The following is a 19704-nucleotide window of genomic DNA, read 5'->3' on the forward strand; positions in this document are numbered from 1 at the left end:
CTTGACATCTTGACGCTAAGCTCCTAACGCTGAAATGTCCTGAAACCTGGAGACTTCACACACATGCATGGGCACCCGCCATAGGCCGGGCACTATGCCAGTTACCATTTGGAATGGCTCAGAACACACAGCTAACCTGGCAGGCAGCACGTGAGAAGTGCCCAGCCACAGGGCTCCCAGCTTCTGTTCTGGGCTCAGATTCCTGCAGTTCCAGAAGGTTATTCCACTGCCGTGTGTGTGTGTGTGTGTGTGTGTGTGTGTGTGTGCGCGTGTGTGCGTGCGCGCGCGCATGCACATGTTTGTATCTCCCTCTCTCTTGCTCTTTGTCTTTCGTTACGAATTATTTCCAGAACACAGAAAAATACAAGATGCCCAATCATACACCCACTACTAGATTTATATGTTGTTTAGGAGCACAAATGCTTGATCATCGTTTGGAGCGTTTTTGGATTCACGTAAATGTTATCATACAGGATACACATTCTGCAGCATGAGTATTTTGTCCAACATTCAGTCTGGGGGTTTTATCCATGTTGACACACCTAGCCATAATTCATTCACTGTAACTGCTGTAGAGCATTGCGGCTTACCAATAAACCACTGTCTATTTATCCTTTCAACCCCTGATAAATAGTTTTGTCTTTTTCCTTTAAAATCTGCTATGATAAATGTTTCAATCGCCATTTGTACATGTGGCTTCTTGTGCATCTGTAAAGAAAAGTTTTTTCTAGAGAGACATCTTGATGTGCAATTACCACTCATACCCCATGCATAACTTCTTTGCTGGTATTTAACAAATTTTTCTCTAAGGTGGCCTTCAAAGAGACACTCCCTTCGTCCCCAGCTCCAGAAGTTGGGCCCTTCTTTATTGCCAGGGCCTGAGTCCATAGCTCCTGACTGTCTCGCCCCAGCCATCTCTGTCTCTGGAATCCTGAATTCCAGAGCATCTGGACCCAGAGAGCAGCTGGGGCCCTGAGTCCCGGCTTCAGGAGTGCCGTGTCTGGTTTTCCCATTCACATCACTGCAGGTCACCTGCTCCATGGCTCCACTGCCTGCCCAAGGACCCGCGTGCTGTCGGGCTGGGCCTCCCAGCTGCCAAGCACTCACACTCCTCCCCAGGTGCCTGGTGATGACTGGTAGACTAGATGTCCATCCTCTTCAGCCTCCCAGCACTCCTGGTCTGAGCCCTTCAACTATTCAGAGCTCCTGTCCCATCCTGATAGGCCTCCAGAAGACTTCCGTGTGGGCCAGTACATTGCAGGAGGACCCCCTCAGCCTAACTTCCCATAACCCTGGTAGTCACCCAAAGCCAGTCTCTCAACGACAGTTTCCAGGGTTGAGTTGTGAATACACTATACTTCCCAGCAAGCTCTCACTCCTCTAGTGAGCTTCTGCAGGAGCGGATGGTGGCAACAAGCATATGGCTTGCTATTTTAAAAGTGAAAGAACAGAAAAGAAAAACTTTTAGCCAACGCAGCCAAGTCAGCTTCCTGGTAGAGCTGAGCTGGGGCTCAACACCACCCCACCTCGCTGCATCCCCAAAGCCACATTCCTGCCAGAGGTGAGAGGGCTCCAGAGGGCACTCTGCCAGTTCTCACCAGCCACCAGATGTGCAGGATCGGGGCAGGCACACTGCTCTCCTAGTCCCACCAGCTGCCTCCCCTTGTTTGCCACCTGTGCTCTCAGCCCTCCTCCTCCTTCCCTCTCCAAGTCTCACCCCTGGGAAGGAACTGGGACATTTCAAGTCTTTTACTCTTTGATTCTCTTATCAGTCTTTCATCTTCTCAGTGGACTCCCTTCTCTGTGATATTATTTAAATTAGCAAACCACCTCAGTCCTGATAGTTCCTTTTCCTGTTAGCAATTTTGTTTTTGCTTTGCTCATTTCTTAACACATCTCTATCTGTTCTCTGTTATGGCATCTACCATGTGCCAGGGACTGGGCTTACCCCTCCTCCCTCTCCAGTAAGGGACACTTACTTACGAGGAGCTACAAAGCTCAGGCAAGCAAATTGCTTTCTGTAAAAGGGCCACAGAGTAAATATTTTAGGTTTTGCCAATCTCTATCACAACTACTCAACTCTGCCCTTGTAGCTCCAAAAAAGCCAAGCAGGATACATTAATGAATGGGTGTGCTGTGTTACAATCAAACCGTATTTACAAAAGCAGGCGGTGCACAATTGGGTGGCCAGGGCTGCTCTAGCAGACTACAATATCAACCCCTACCATCCCTACCACCAGCCAGGCTCCCATCCCGCTTTGGTCTCTAAGACAACTTCCCAAGACTCTGGCCAAGGTCTCTGATACCCTAACTCACGCTTCCCTGTCTGGCTGCCATCAGGTCAAAGCGTCTGCCTAAGCCTGGCACTCAGGCCTTCTCAGGCCTTTGCCCCCTTTACCTCCCATCTTCACTCTCCCAGTGAGCTTATGGCCGGCAAGTGTCCAGATTTCCTCCTTTTTGACTCCCAGCTCTAGTACTAACTACATCTTAGAGACTTTTCCTACAACTTCAGCCCACACCCTCCTCTGCATTTGTATCAACAGCGTTAGGAGTTCCCTATTTATTCTCTGAATACGCTTATGTGCTTTTTTCTTTTCAGCAATGACTAAAAGCTCCTTAAAAGAAAAACAACAAATGAAATCTCTTTTGAATTGCTGAAAGTGCAGAGCACTAAGTAGAGAAAAGGAAGATGCGAGCAGGGCAAACACAACTATACCCAGTGCTGGACGAACTAGCCCTGTGAGCTCTTCACTTCTCTGAACAATAGCGGCGCTGTTGGGAGGACTCCATAGAGAACAGTGAGAAACACAGTCTAGCATCTGATAAACCCCTGTGCCATAAATGTGTGTGGTTGCCATTTTTACGACTACTCCAGATTGTATTTTTCTCAAGGACAATCACGTTGGGTTTTTTTCCTTGATTTATAAACTCCTTACGCTTAGGGGGTGAGGCACATGGACGCCCAATTCATCATTAAGGAATCTTTGGCCCCAGTTTCCAACTGATGCCATGAAAGTACAATATGGCCCAGCTGCCTGGGGAATCAAAAGGAAGAACCAAGCTTCCACGTGCCAGGCCCTGGAATGCCTCCACCAGCCTTTCCCCCTGAGTGTGTTCCCCTGAGCTACACCAAGAATAGTCAACAATCAAAGACCAGAGGCAACAAGGGGCTCCAGTGTGTGGTGAACCACAGCCCCCTCCAAGGGCAGGGCAGGAGTTTCCACAGCATAGCTCCAGACCCAGGGCTGCCCAGACCAGTCTTTATGATCCAAATGGAGAAACCACTGACGCTCCCCTCTGGCCTGTTCCACTCCCCGTCTTAAGGCCAGCGCCTAAGGCCGCGTTAATTTGTATCTCTGCAATGGCAGAAGCCCAACCTGACCGCAAATAACCAGACAGAAAACTAATTTCAGACTCCAAGCCAAAAACGAGTGACTTCAATAGCTTCACTCTCCAAGTGGACAGCGGCCCCACCCTCTGCTTCAGAAAAACCACAGGCAGGCTGATGCCCAGGCAGAAGCTCACACAGCTCTCCGTCACCTCTTTGTGTCATCTGACTCCACAGCCGCATTACCTCGTCTCACAAAGAGAGACACAGGGACACAGAACAGTTAATGTTCTCCTGCCCCAGCTATCTGAATGAGAGCCATCATGGGGTCCAAGTGCAGAAAATTGAAGGTAACCTGACTCTGGAGACCAGATCATGCAGAATTCATGGTTTATATCAAATAAAATGTAGACCCCCCAGCAGCACCATTCCAGCTCAGACCTAGGAGGGAAGGTTGGCATGTGTGGGCTGGGCCAAAACATTCAGATCCTTGGTCTTTGCTTCCCATTGAAGTGTGAACACTTCATTTCTCACTGAAGAATCTCAGTTAAGATGATAGGGTTGCTGGGTTGTTATGTTGAGGACTTAAGATGACAAAAGATCTCAACCCTACCAGCCAAGAGGCCTGTTTGTGTCATACTGGGGAAGGGAGGAAAGAAGTCCTCCAGAGAGAGGAGAGAGCACGAGCAGACCCTGAGAGGATGTGACATCCCATAATTCACTGCACCTTTGTTCACGTGAATATAGCGCATTTTACACAACATGCACACACACACACACACACACACACACACACACTATACAACAGCATTAAAGAATCAGGTAGATGTCAAGATTATTGACCTAGAAAAGTCTCTAAGACATTACTCAATGAAAAAGCCTACTGAATAATAATGCATTAAAGATACAAACAGTATACCCAAACAAGACAAAACAATATATTTCCATTAGGTTTGTAAGTGTGTACACCAGTGCATTGTAAAATTTCTAGAAGAAAACGCAAATACATGGTAATAGAAGTTACCTCTGAGTAGGGGCCCGGGGTGAGGTGGGTTGGCTATAAGAACTTGAGTTTACTTGTAATGTTGCAATGCTTTCCAAACCAAAATATAGCCATGTATCACTCATGCGGTTAAAAATAATCACAATAAAGTGATTTGTTACTGTGCAGTTATGAGGCAGATCAGTAAATTAACACATCTGTAGAGGAGCTCTATTATAGATAAGCATTTGCATTCGAAAAGACAACCCAACATAACCATAAGAGGATTTGTTTCAGTGTCAATCAGATTTGGTTTCAACTCCAGCCTGTGTAACCTTAGGCTAATTACATAAGTCTCCTGTTTCATATCTGCTCAGTGGAAATATAAATATCTCCTTCCTAGGATTACTGTGAAGCGTAAATGGCCCTAACACCACGCAGTTCACTTCACTGCCAGTTGCTGGGAGACCCCATGGTAGAACAATAATGTGATCATTGGAGGAGAAATTGTCCCAGGCATCTCTGGGCAAACAGGAGGTGAGTTATAGTTACATAACCACCAGTGGGCAGGCCAAAGCCATCCCATCCCCACCAGATCAGCAGTCAGCTACCAAAAGGTACATGGGAAGTTGGAGGAGTTGCCACGCATAATCAGAGACAGCCTCCAGCAGGTGGCCAATACTAACAAATTCAAGTCTAGGGAAAACAGACTTCACTTTGTTCAGTAAGATTTCCTCGGGAAAAAAAATAATGAGGCACAAACTAGAAGGTTCTGGACAGTTTTAGCAAGGCATCTCTATCTGGGGAGTAGATGTTTACCATTTCCCTTCAAAATTAAATGCAGCCAGTTGGGTCCCTATGACATGCCAGAATTATATCTGTGCACATCCAGAAACCCCCAGGATAAAGTGCGTAGCTGCCTAATGGAGAGATGTAAACTGATGGAGAGCCTCCAGACCACCCCGCTACCCTAGAGAAGCTAAACTCTGTGCCCCATTTATTTGTAAATCTTTCTCTTCTCTGGGATAAACATAATACCTTGCATGCGGTAGGCACTCAAATCATTAATTAATTTATCAGTTAAAGCAAGTCTATTTCCCCTGAGCAACCAGCCCCATAGAAAAGAGAGTGGCTTCTCCAGCTTCTATCCTCCTCCAAGAAGCCTCTCATCTTTCCTGCCTCTGGTTTCCTAGCGCTCAGCATCTGTGTCACTCTCAGGGAGCATCGTACCCGCTCTCTGGGGATGTACATCTCTTCTCTTCTGCTGTTGTTTTATGTCATTATTTAACTTTTTGTGCATGAGGCTTCTTTTTCCAGACAGAGTAAGTCCTCTGAGATCAAGGAACTACCTTGTGTATCTCTCTTAGGCCCTAATGCATGCTGCATAATGCCATGCAGTTTGAATTCTCAGGCTGAGCAAATGTGTCCCAGGGACTAAATAGTCACATTCAGATTCCCTTCTGCTTGGGAAAGGTTCTCCTGGGAGAGACTAACAACAAAGCAGATGTCCTTCAGGCAGAGCTGGTTCTATCGTTTATCTTACTGGTCATTCGGGGAAGAAAGAAGACTAAAGTATTCCAACACTGGATACCTCCCAGCCCAAGAAAGAACTGGAAACTCTCAGATACCCAGGAGTGAATTGCAGGTCTCCCATTTGAAGCTCTTATACCACAGCCACTCCACCTCCTTATGGGCCCAGAAATCTGAAGTCTCATTTACCTCTTCCTCTAAAAGAATTATATGTTGATTGCTATGCTCCCTGCACCATGCCGGCTACACAACATTACTTAAACAACTGCGCTCTTGGACACCACATTCTACACCCCAAACGCTCTTGACAACAGACCAGAGCTATAGGGCATGAAAACCAATCCCAGTTTTTTAAAGCTTTCCTTTGAAAGGCTAAGTAAGAAGAAGCACTTAGCTAGAAGTTGGGTGTGTTCTCAAGTCACAGAGTATTTCTTAAACCATCATTTGGCCCTGAGAGAAATGCCCCTCTGAGACCTGCGGCAGCACTCATCTGAAGCCCTGGTGCCATGGATTGGCTCAGTAGACTGGAGCCCATGGCCTTAGAGAAGATAAATGCCACACTCTGGGGTCTTTTTTTAATTTTAATTTTTTATTTAATTTAATTTTTTTTTTTTTTTTTTTTGCGGTACGCGGGCCTCTCACTGTTGTGGCCTCTCCCATTGCGGAGCACAAGCTCCGGACGCACAGGCTCAGCGGCCATGGCTCACGGGCCCAGCCGCTCCACGGCATGTGGGATCTTCCCGGACCGTGGCAAGAACCCGTATCCCCTGCATCGGCAGGCGGATTCTCAACCACTGCGCCACCAGGGAAGCCCTGGGGTCTTTTTAAAAACTAAAAGGACTGAAAACTTATGATAGAAATATCATAAAGTATAGAAAAGTATAATGTGCAACATAGACATCAATTATAGCCACGCTATACAGAGAAAAATCCACTTAACATTTTGGTACTTTTTTTTTTCTCTAATCTGTGTGCATGTGTATGTTTACAAAATTGGGGGTTGTTCTCTGCAAAGTGTCCTACTTTTTCACTTAACATAATATTTTAAGCATCTCACCAGGTTGTTTAATATTCTTCCAAAATCATTTTAAAAGCCTTACAGCATCCCAGTGTATAAATGTATCATAATTTACTTTAACTGCCTTCTCGGTCAGATGGTTGGTTTCTGGCCAAATTTTTATAGTAAATAACTGTAGTGTGTATTCTTCTACATAAATTTTGTATGCGTCTTTGTTTCCTTAAAGTATATCCATGTTAATGTAATTATTGGCTCAAAGGGTAAAAATTATCATTAATATGGTAATTGTTACAAAATATTCTGCATGACATAAATATTCTGGTCAATCTGCACTTCCACTAACAGTACTTGGGAGCACCAGTTTCATTGCATACTGGCCAACACTGGGCATTAGTATTTTAAAATCTCTAAAAATAGGTGTGTTGGCACCAACGCATTATAAAAATATGAGACCCTAACTGTGTCTTTACACTGGAATACCATGTCTTTAACAATGGACCCCCTTGATACTTTTAAATATTATTGTGGATCCTAAGAGATTTAATTCATATGTTATATCCATCAGTCTGTACTGTATTAGAAATTGCATCTGATAAAATTTTACAATATTTATTCATTTATTTTAAAATAACAATAATAAAACATAAATACCATAATTTTATGAAAAACAACTACAGTTTCCCTAACAAAAACAAGTTAGTGAGAAAGTGTGGCTTTTTTTTTTTTTACATTTTTTGCAAAGCTCCTTAATATCCGACTTAATGGAAGACAGTTGGATTCTCATATCAACGTCTGCATTTAATCGTTATGACATCACATACGTCATGTAGCTTCTAGAAAACTCTACTGTACACTTGTGAGTGAATGAGAATAAAAAAGGGCAAATAACACTTACTATTATCATAAAATATATTCATTAATCCCCTGATAGGGTTGTGGGCATTCCCCAGGGTTCCCAGGACCACACTTTGAGAACTGCTGCTCTACGTCAAACAACCGGGTCCCAGAGGACTGCAACTTACAAAGAGATCTTTTCAAGTTGTAATTAAAGCTATGGACTTCCTGCAAATCTCCTCTCACCTCAAACAGTCTTCTTCGCCAGACCCCATAAAGTTCAAATCCAGCCTCCTACATAAAGCCTTCTCATCTACCTTGCCCTACGGTGATATTTCCTTTCTCTGATTCTTTACTACTTTTATATCACTGCAGCACAATTTGGACTATACCCTCTGATTCTCATTGCCTCTTCTCCCCGCCAAAACTATAAGCTTCTTGAGGTCGGGGATCAAGCCTTTGGCTCACACGTGGGCTCAATAACTGATTTCTCGGGAGACTGCCACCCTAAGTCGCTGTGGCATTTAAGGAACTAACATTTGCGTAGTGCTTTATACGAAACACTTTCTCTTGAGATATTTCATTTAATTCTCGCGATGACCCTTTTACAAAGGTATTTTATCTTTGTCAGAAAAATGAGGAAATAGAGACTCAGAAAGGTTAAGTGACTAAGTAAACGACAGTGCTGGAACTTGAACCCAGGTCAACGGATTCCAAATCCCGTGCGCTCTACTTCAATTCGTAGCTGTTTATTGGAAACAGTGGTAACTAAGCATCTGTTTCTCAAAGTATCACATAGTAGAGATTTCACTGACTCATCCTTTCAGGGAATCTCTGAAGACATTTCCTACTAGGAGGTATTACAGGTATTAAAAAGGAGAGCATTTGAAGTCAAAATTAGGCTAGAATTCCTGCTCTCCCACCTACTAGCAATATAACCCTGTGCACATTGCCTTTGCTTTCTGGGCCTCAGTTTTCCCATCTCTAATATAGGCATAATAATTGCTACCAGGCAGGGTTGTTGGGAGGACCCAACGAGAAAATCTACATAAAGCACAGTGCAAGAATCAGCTTAGTTCTTGGATACACTTTCATTTCTTTCTAAAGCCATTTAACCGCCATCCTTTATTTCCCCTCTGAAAAATGAGAAGGGCTGCATGAAATGATGACAGGCACTGCCTATAGCCTGAACAATCTACTGAACGGGAAAATATTTTATCCCAGACACCTGGGTCTGGGGTCTTTGGTACAGAGAGGCTACAGAAGCCCAGGCCAAAAGTATCACTGGAAAGAAAGGACGGTGTCTTTATACTAAAAGACATTCACTGCCAATTCATGCGAGATCCTGTAGAAGCCAGCTCCGCACAGCCCACCCCCCTCAACATACACAGACACTCCTCAGGCTCACATCCTCTCGGAGTCCCTGGAGCTCAGTGCCTTTCCTGACACAGGCTGCTCCCACGGGGAAAGGCGGTGCTCAAGTGCGCAGGTCAAGATGCAGAGAAGAGCCAGAAGCCTGGTGGGGAGCAGTACCTCCCAGCCCACCAACAAACACCAGGACTGGCAGCAACACAAAGCGCTGACTGTCCCCAGGGGCTCAAACTTCAGCATTCAGCGAGGCCCACAAGTTCTGGTCTATTGGGCTTCCAGAATCTTATCGTTACAGACACTCCTTGTTTCCAACCCAAAACAATGCTTCACAGTTTGCTTACTCTCCTCTTTTGTAAAATGAGAGGGTTGGAATCAGTGATCTCAAAAGTCCCTGCCATCTCCAACCTTCTGTGCATCTGACCAAGCTCCAAATGGCTTCTGGTTGCTTTCAAAATGCAGATCTATGCTCTAGGGATGCAAATCTGTCATCACCAAGGGCTACTGAGGTCCTGAAAAAGAATTGCCTGGGCTTGGGCATGTCTCTGGAATAAGTGTTCAGCTTCCCAAAGGTCTACCAGCCTACGGATCACCGAATCTAGGCACCTACGGGGATGCTCTCAGAAAGTATCATATGGTCTTGGGGAGACAAGACCATTTCTCACTAAATAACTAAAAAGCATGGCATGAGTCAGTCCTGAAGGCCAAGGGACATGTCATTTTAAACACAGCACCTGAACCATCAGGAAATGACAGGCAAAATGACACAGCACACAGGTGAAATTTCGATAGAGTCCTCTCCTGGAGAGATTAGTGGGGAGGGAGAAGCTTAGGGAGAGGGACAGCAATTAGGAAAGGGGCTCAGGAAAACAATTAGATAAAACTCTGTGAGGACAAGGGCCCTACTAAGTCCCTAGTGTCCAGTCCCTGGCACTCAATCACTATTTTCAATGAAAAAGTGAATAAAGGATAAATGAGTAGGAAGAAGTTAGACCAAATTCAATAGGATAGCAGTGTGGTTAAGTACACACATTTTGGTGTCATGGTGCCTTCAAGACCTGGCTCCACACCCCTTACTATGTGATTTTGGGCAGGTCGCTTAACCTCTTTGAACTTAGGTTTTCTGATCTATAAAACAGGCAAAACTACCTAAACTAAGTACCTCACAGGGTTGTTTTCAGAACTCAGTGAAGAACTCAATGAGGAAATGCACATAAAACATTTATCACAATTTCAGGCATATTATATATAGGTTCTTAATGTGATGGCGATGATGATGATGATGATGATGAAAATGATGAAGATAATGATATTCATTAGCGCTAAAGGAGCTCAGAGGAGAGGAAGGGAGATTTCATTGAAGAGGTGAACTTTGAGGAAAAGGTGGAGTATTAGGAGCCCAAAGGAATACAAAGACCATGTTCAAAGGCTTGGAACCTGAAACATGCACGTATTTTCAGAAGAAAATTAGGAGATGGGCCCAGCCTGAAAGAAATGTTTATACACAGGCATAAAAGGGTGTAAGTTTAGATAAGTAGAATAAGACTTTGTGGAGGGTCTTGAATATCTGCTAAAGAGCTTGAACTTAATCTTACAAGCAATTGGGGCCCCCAAGGTTCTGGAATAGGGTAGGGACATGATAGAAGCCCATCTGGAAAGACTAATCTGTTGCTGATGGATATGATGGGTTGGTGAAGCCTGTCCTTCTGGAGGTAGAAAGACTTACTAGGAATCCATCCACTAACCTGATGATATTGTGTTGTAAGAAATGAAAGAGGAGCACAGAAGACGCACACTGTGTTTCCTGGACAGGGACAGAGAAGGAACAGGTAAAGACAACGTCAAGGTTCTAAGCCTGAGCGCCTAAGAGAATACTGTTACCATGGACGGAAGCAAGAGTAGAACTGACATCTCTGGAGCAGAGTATAAAGTGACCTTGAGAAAAAAGAAAAAACATCCTAGGCTGAGTTGTCTAAAATCAGAGCTTGAGTCTGGGATTTGGAAGCTGAAGAATGATTGAGGGAGTGCTCTTAGGCCAAACCTAATGGAAGAGAGGAAGGCAAGATAGGGAAGGGGCATCAGACCAACAAGGTTGTGGTTCCAGGTAAAGCTTGATCCACAGGGGGACTCTGGTGCAGAGCTCTCACCACAGACTTAAGCCATTCTGAGGCAAACGGCCAGGATTTTGTGCCCCATACCAGCCAGTCATTGGCCATCGCAGATGTGGGAAGGGGTGACCTCTGGAGGAAGTCATCACATTTCTTGCAGCAGCTGATGGGTGGGTAAAGGGAATGTTAACCTCAAGTTAACCTAAGGCTTATAGCACATAACACTCAGCAAATGCCTTCTATTATTACCGTGATGGTTAGCATTGAGAAGATGGCAAGATGTCCAACATACTTGATGGATGAAAGAAAACAACACTGGGCAACTACAGTTCTCTGTACAACCTCTGACCGAGAGTATAATTCATTTCCCCTCCATTTTCTGACCTAATTTGTGTAAAAGCAGCAGAAAGTTAAGTAGTGGTCATACTCCGGATTTTCAACACCAGTCATACAATTCATCAGAGGGGCAAGAGCATGAAAGAAAAGCTAGGTGAGTCTTTCTCAAAGTGGAGGAAAGATAGGCTGTTTCTATTGTAAGCACTTGAATATGGATGGGAAGACCTCTGGGCCCCCAAAATTTACCGCAAGGTCATATATCCCGGCCTAGAACCATCTCTCCTGGATGGAGCCCATCTGCAAAGCTGCTCTAACACATCTAGAATTCTATATGGCTGGATTTTCTTTGTATACGGTAGGAACCTCCCTGAAAGGCTGTGTGTAAATTTAACATTAGATTTAATGTTCCAGGTAAGCTGAACTCTCTGTTTAAGAGCTGTATACTAAATCCTGTAGTAGAGAATCACCCCCAAATGTATATTTCCTCTGAAATATCAGATCGGTCTAACATAAAACATGCTTGCATTTTATAGGAAGCTGCTGTTTCATTCTTCGACCCAGAAATCAATCAGCAGACGTTTATTGAGCGCCTATGGTGTAAAAGGTGCTATGCTAGATGCTGGAAAGATACAGTGTATCTTGGGAATAGTAAAAAGACATTCTGGCTGGAGAACAAAGTGAATGTAGGAGTAGGAGGGCTGGATATGCATTCCAGAGACTGTATGCACTGAGGAGCTAACTGCAGTAGCAAACACCACCCACGCGTCAGTGACTTAACACTATGTTAGTGTACTTCTCACACCACAGTCCAATATGGACTAGCAGGGAGGGGAGGGGCAGGAAGGGGCTCTGGTTCCGTACCATGACTCAAAGAACTGAGCTCCTCTCGTATCAGGGTTCTGCTCTCTTCCAAATCTTAGGAATTCTCAATTGAACTGGTGGAAGGAGAAATGAGTGAGCATGGTTTTTACCATGTATGGAAGTGGCACCCATCACTCCTAGCCTCCTTCTATGGGCCAGAGTTCAGTCCTATGACTACATGTCAGTGAAAGAATGTAGTCTAATTGTTTGTCCTGGATGAAGATGAAACAGGCTTCGTGAACACAGGCACATCTCATTTTACTGTGTTTTGCTTTTTTGTGCTTGGCAGATACTGGGTTTTTTACAAACTGGAGGGTCATGGCAACCCTGCATCGAGCGAGTCTATCGGCACCATTTTTCCAACAGCATTTGCTCACTTCGTGTTTCTGTGCCACATTTTGGTAATTCTAACAATATTTAAAACTTCTTCATTATCATTTTATTTGTTATGATGATCTGTGATCAGTGATCTTTCATGTTACTAATGCAAAAAAATTCTGCCTAGCTGAAGGCTCAGATGATAGCATTTTTTAGCAATAAGGTATTTTTAATTAAGGTATGTACCTTGGTTTTTTTCATCATAATGCTACTGCACACTTAATATACTACAGTATAGTGTAAACATAACTTTTACATTCACTGGGAAACCAAAAAATGTGGATAACTCATTTTACTGCCATATTCATTTTACTGCAGTGGTCTGGAATCAAACCCATAATATCTTGCTGGTATGCCTGTTTCTATTCAGTCTCTGCCACAAACATGAGGTGAGATTTCAGAATTTTGAAGTTAGGATTTTGTCTTATACATAAAAGACTGACCAACTAATGCCTTCTTGCTTCCAAAAATATTCTGAGCTCAACTGAGACACATTCTACTCACCAAAAGAACAGGAATATACTTTGCTGATTATCTATTCATTTGCAAATTATTTATACAGTGCCTATGACTTGTTTGACACTATTCTAAATACTCAAAACACCATGTTAATCGGAAAACGAACAAACAAACCATGTGTCAGGCACTTCCATTAAGACAAATATTTTTACTTTTATCCCAATATTTCAGATAAAGAAACCAGGATATTTCAACATCCTTTCATAACAAAACATTTAAAAAAAAAACAACTCTCAACAAATTGGGTTTAGAAGGAATTCACCTCTACATAACAAAGGCAAGCCCACATAACAAGCCCACAGCTAATGATATTATTAATTATTACTCAGTGGTAAAAAGTTGAAATCTTTTCCTCTAAGATCAGAAACAAGACAAGGATGCCCACTCTCACCACTCTTATTCAACATAACCTTTGAAGTCCCAGCCAGAGCAATAATGCAAGAAGGAGAGATAACAGACATACAAATTGGGGGAAAAAAAGAAGTAAAACTGTCTTTGTTTGCAGATGACATAATCTTATATATAGGAAACGCTAAAGACTCCATCAAAAACACCCAAAAAACAAAAAATCTGTTAGAACTAATAAGCAGCAGTAAAGTTGCAGAATACAAAATCACCATACAAAAATCAGTTGTGTTTCTATATACCAACAATGAACTATTAGAAAGAAAAATTAAGAAAACAATCCCATCAGAGTTGTATCAAAAAGAATAAAATACTTAAGAATAAATTTAATCAAGGAAGTGAGGATTAGGAACCAAGATGGCGGAGTAGAAGGACGTGCTCTCACTCCCTCTTGCGAGAACAACAGAATCACAACTAGCTGCTGAACAATCATCGACAGGAAGACGTTGGAACTCACCAAAAAAGACACCCCACATCCAAAGACAAAGGAGAAGTCACAATGAGACAGTAGGAGGGGTGCAATCACAGTAAAATCAAATCCCATAACTGCTGGGTGGGTGACTCACAGACTGGAGAACACTTATACCACATAAGTCCACCCACTGCAGTGAAGGTTCTGAGCCCCAAGTCAGGTTCCCAACCTGGGGGTCCAGCAGCGGGAGAAGGCATTCCTAGAGAATCACACTGTGAAGGCTAGTGGGATTTGACTGCAGGACTTTGACAGGATTGGGGGAAACAGAGATTCCACTCTTGGAGGGCACACACAAAGTAGTGTGCGCATGGGGACCCAGGGGAAGGAGCAGTGACCCCAGGGGAGACTGAACCAGAACTACCTGCTAGTGTTGGAGGGTCTCCTGCAGAGTCGGGTGGTGGCTGTGGCTCACCGTGGGGACAAGGACACTGGCAGCAGAAGTTCTGGGAAGTACTCCTTGGCGCGAACCCTCCCTGAGTCCACCATTAGCCCCACCAAAGAGCCCAGGTAGGCTCCAGTGTTGGGTCGCCTCAGACCAAACAGCCCCACCCATCAACAGTCAAGCAGATTAAACTTTTACTGAGCTCTGCCCACCAGAGCAACAGTCAGCACGACCCACCACCAGTCCCTCCCATCAAGGAACTTGCACAAGCCTCTTAGATAGCCTCATCCACCAGAGGGCAGACAGCAGAAGCAAGAAGAACTACAATCCTGCAGCCTGTGGAACAAAAACCACATTCACAGAGAGACAGACAAGATGAAAAGGCAGAGGGCTATGTACCAGGTGAAGGAACAAGATAAAACCCCAGAAAAACAACTAAATGAAGTGGAGATACGCAACCTTCCAGAAAAAGAATTCAGAATAATGATAGTGAAGATGATCCAGGACCTCGGAAAAACGATGGAGGCAAAGATCAAAAAGATGTAAGAAATGTTTAACAAAGACCTAGAAGAATTAAAGAACAAACAAATAGAGATGAACAATACAATAACTGAAATGAAAACTACACTAGAAGGATCAATAGCAGAAGAACCGAGGTAGAAGAACGGATAACTGACCTGGAACACAGAATGGTGGAATTCACTGCCACAGAACAGAATAAAGAAAAAAGAATGAAAAGAAATGAAGACAGCCTAAGAGACCTCTGGGACAACATTAAATGCAACAACATTCGCATTATAGGGATCCCGGAAGGAGAAGAGAGAGAGAAAGGACCTGAGAAAATATTTGAAGAGATTATAGCCGAAAACTTCCCTATCATGAGAAAGGAAATAGCCACCCAAGTTCAGGAAGTGCAGAGAGTCCCATACAGGATAAACCCAAGGAAAAACACACAGAGACACACAGTAATCAAACTGGCAAAAATTAAAGACAAAGAAAAATTATTGAAAGCAGCAAGGGAAAAACGACAAATAACATACAAGGGAACTCCCATAAGGTTAACAGCTGATTTCTCAGCAGAAACTCTACAAGCCAAAAGGCAGTGGCATGATATACTTAAAGTGATGAAAGAGAGGAACCTACAACCAAGATTACTCTACCCAGCAAGGATCTCATTCATTCCATAGAGAAATCAAAAGCGTTACAGACAAGCAAAAGCTAAGAGAATTCAGCACCACCAAACCAGCTCTACAACAAATGCTAAAGGAACTTCTCTAAGTAGGAAACACAAGAGAACAAAAGAACCTACAAAAACAAACCCAAAACAATTAAGAAAATGGTCATAGGAACATACATATCGATAATTACCTTAAACGTGAATGGATTAAATGTTCCAACCAAAAGACACAGGCTTGCTGAATGGATACAAAAACAAGACCCATCTATATGCTGTCTACAAGAGATCCACTTCAGACCTAGGGACACATACAGACTGAAAGTGAGGGGATGGAAAAAGATATTCCCTGCAAATGGAAATCAAAAAAAGTTGGAGTAGCAATACTCATATCAGATAAAATAGACTTTAAAATAAAGAATGTTACAAGAGACAAGGAAGGACACTACATAATGATCAAGGGATCAATCCAAGAAGATATAACATTTATAAATATATATGCACCCAATATAGGAGCACCTCAATACATATGGCGACTGCTAACAGCTCTAAAAGAGGAGATCGACAGTAACACAATAATAGTGGGGGACTTTAACGCCTCACTTACACCAATGGACAGATCATCCAAAATTAAAATAAATAAGGAAACAGAAGCTTTAAATGACACAATAGAGCAGTTAGATTTAATTGATATTTATAGGACATTCCATCCAAACACAGCAGATTACACTTTCTTCTCAAGTGCGCATGGAATATTCTCCAGGATAGATCACATCTTGGGTCAAAAAATGAAGCCTCAGTAAATTTAAGAAAATTGAAATCATATCAAGTATCTTTTCTGACCACAATGCTATGAGATTAGAAATCAATTACAGGGAAAAAAACATAAAAAACACAAACACATGGAGGCTAAACAATACATGACTAAATAACCAAGAGATCACTGAAGAAATCAAAGAGGAAATCAAAAACTACCTAGAGACAAATGACAATGAAAACACGATGATCCAAAACCTATGGGATGCAGCAAAAGCAGTTCTAAGAGGGAAGTTTATAGCTATACAAGCCTACCTCAAGAAACAATAAAAATCTCAAATAAACAATCTACCCTTACACCTAAAGGAACTAGAGCAAGAAGAACAAACAAAACCCAAAGTTAGCAGAAGGAAAGAAATAAAGATCAGAGCAGAAATAAATGAAATAGAAACAAAGAAAACAATAGGAAGGATCAATAAAACTAAAAGCTGGTTCTTTAAGAAGATAAACAAAATAGATAAAACATTAGCCAGACTCATCAAGAAAAAGAGGGAGAGGACTCAAATCAACAAAATTCGAAATGAAAAAAGAGAAGTTACAACAGACACTGCAGAAATACAAAGCATGCTAAGAGACTATTACAAGCAACTCTATGCCAATAAAATGGACAATCTGGAAGAAATGGACAAATGCTTAGAAAGGTATAACCTTCCAAGATTGAATGAGGAAGAAATAGGAAATATGAACAGACCAATCACAGGTAATGAAACTGAAACTGTGATTAAAAATCTTCCAACAGGGCTTCCCTGGTGGTGCAGTGGTTGAGAGTCCGCCTGCCGATGCGAGGGACATGGGTTCATGCCCCGGTCCGGGAAGATCCCACATGCCGCGGAGCGGCTGGGCCCATGAGCCATGGCCGCTGCGCCTGTGCATCCGGAGCCTGTGCTCCGCAACGGGAGAGGCCACAACAGTGAGAGGCCCGCGTACCACAAAAAAAAACAAAAAATCTGCCAACAAACAAAAGTCCAGGACCAGATGGCTTCACAGGTGAATTCTATCAAACATTTAGAGAAGAGCTAAGAACCATCCCTCTCAAGCTCTTCCAAATAATTGTGGAGGAAGGAAGACTCCCAAATTCATTCTATGAGGTCACCATCACCCTGATACCAAAACCAGACAAAGATACTACAAGAAAAGATAATTACAGACCAATATCACTGATGAATACAGATGCAAAAATCCTCAACAAACTACTAGGAAACAGAATTCAACAACACATTAAAAGGATCATACACCATGATCAAGTGGGATTTATCCCAGGGATGCAAGGATTCTTCAATATATGCAAATCAATCAATGTGATACACCATACTAACAAACTGAAGAATAAAAACCACATGATCATCTCAATAGGTGCAGCAAAAGCTTTTGACAAAATTCAACACCATTTATGATAAAAACTCTCCAGAATATGGGCATAGAGGGTACCTACCTCAACATAATAAAGGCCATATATGACAAACCCACAGCAAACATCATTCTCAATGGTGAAAAACTGAAAGCATTTCCTCTAAGATCAGGAACAAGACAAGGATGTCCACTCTCACCACTATTATTCAACACAGTTTTGGAAGTCCTAGCCATGGCAATCAGAGAAGAAAAAGAAATAAAAGGAATACAAATTGGAAAAGAAGTAAAACTGTCACTGTTTACAGATGACATGATACTATACACAGAGAATCCTAAAGATGCCACCAGAAAACTACTAGAGCTAATCAATGAATTTGGTAAAGTAGCAGGATACAAAATTAATGCACAGAAATCTCTTGCATTCCTATATACTAATGATGAAAAATCTGAAAAAGAAATTAAGGAAACACTCCCATTTACCATTGCAACGAAAAGAATAAAATACCTACGAATAAACCTACCTAGGGAGACAAAAGACTTGTATGCACAAAACTATAAGACACTGATGAAAGAAATTAAAGATGATAACAACAGATGGAGAGATATACCATGATCTTGGATTGGAAGAATCAATACTGTGAAAATGACTATACTACCCAAAGCAATCTACAGATTCAATGCAATCCCTATCAAATTACCAATGGCATTTTTTACAGAACTAGAACAAAAAATCTTAAAATTTGTATGGAGACACCAAAGACCCCAAATAGCCAAAGCAGTCTTGAGGGAAAAAAAACGGAGATGGAGGAATCAGACTACCTGGCTTCAGACTATACTACAAAGCTACAGTAATCAAGACAATATGGTACTGGCACAAAGACAGAAACATAGATCAATGGAACAATATAGAAAGCCCAAAGATAAACCCATGTACCTATGGTCAACTAATCTATGACAAAGGAGGCAAGGATATACAGTGGAGAAAAAGCAGTATCTTCAATAAGTGGTGCTGGAAAAACTGGACAGCTACATGTAAAAGAAAGAAATTAGAACACTCCCTAACACCATACACAAAAATAAACTCAAAATGGATTCGAGACCTAAGTGTAAGACCGGACACTATAAAACTCTTAGAGGAAAACAGGAAGAACACCCTTTGACATAAATCACAGGAAGATCTTTTTTGATCCACCTCCCAGAGTAATGGAAATAAAAACAAAAATAAACAAATGGGACCTAATGAAACTTAAAACTTTTGCACAGCAAAGTAAACCATAAACAAGACGAAAAGACAACCCACAGAATGGGAGAAAATATTTGCAAATGAATCAACGGACAAAGGATTAATCTCCAAAATATATAAACCGCTCATGCAGCTCAATATTAAAAAACAAACAACCCAATCCAAAAATGGGCAGAAGACCTAAATAGACATTTCTCCAAAGAAGACATACAGATGGCCAAGAAGCATATGAAAAGCTGCTCATCATCACTAATTATTAGAGAAATGAAAATCAAAACTACAACGAGGTTATCACCTCTCACCAGTTAGAATGGGCATCATCAGAAAATCTACAAACAACAAATGCTGGAGAGGGTGCAGAGAAACAGGAATCCTCTTGCACTGTTGGTGGGAATGTAAACTGTTACAGCCACTATGGAGAACAATATGGAGGTTGCTTAAAAAACTAAAAATTGAATTACCATGTTATCCAGCAATCCCACTACTGGGCATATACCCAGAGAAAACCATAATTCAAAAAGACACATGCGCCCCAATGTTCACTGCAGCACTATTTACGATAGCCAAGTCATGGAAGCAACCTAAATGCCCATTGACAGA

At 42.4% G+C, this 19704-nt stretch overlaps 1 protein-coding gene across 1 annotated transcript in view; it reads right to left on the reverse strand.

The window, feature by feature from the left end:
• SORCS3 (sortilin related VPS10 domain containing receptor 3) overlaps nucleotides 1-19704 on the reverse strand; it is a 580427-nt gene that overhangs the window by 327538 nt on the left and 233185 nt on the right. The gene's annotated exons all lie outside the window — the stretch shown is intronic.

This window comes from Tursiops truncatus, chromosome 16 (genome assembly GCF_011762595.2).
Source record: "Tursiops truncatus isolate mTurTru1 chromosome 16, mTurTru1.mat.Y, whole genome shotgun sequence".
NCBI lineage: Eukaryota > Metazoa > Chordata > Mammalia > Artiodactyla > Delphinidae > Tursiops > Tursiops truncatus.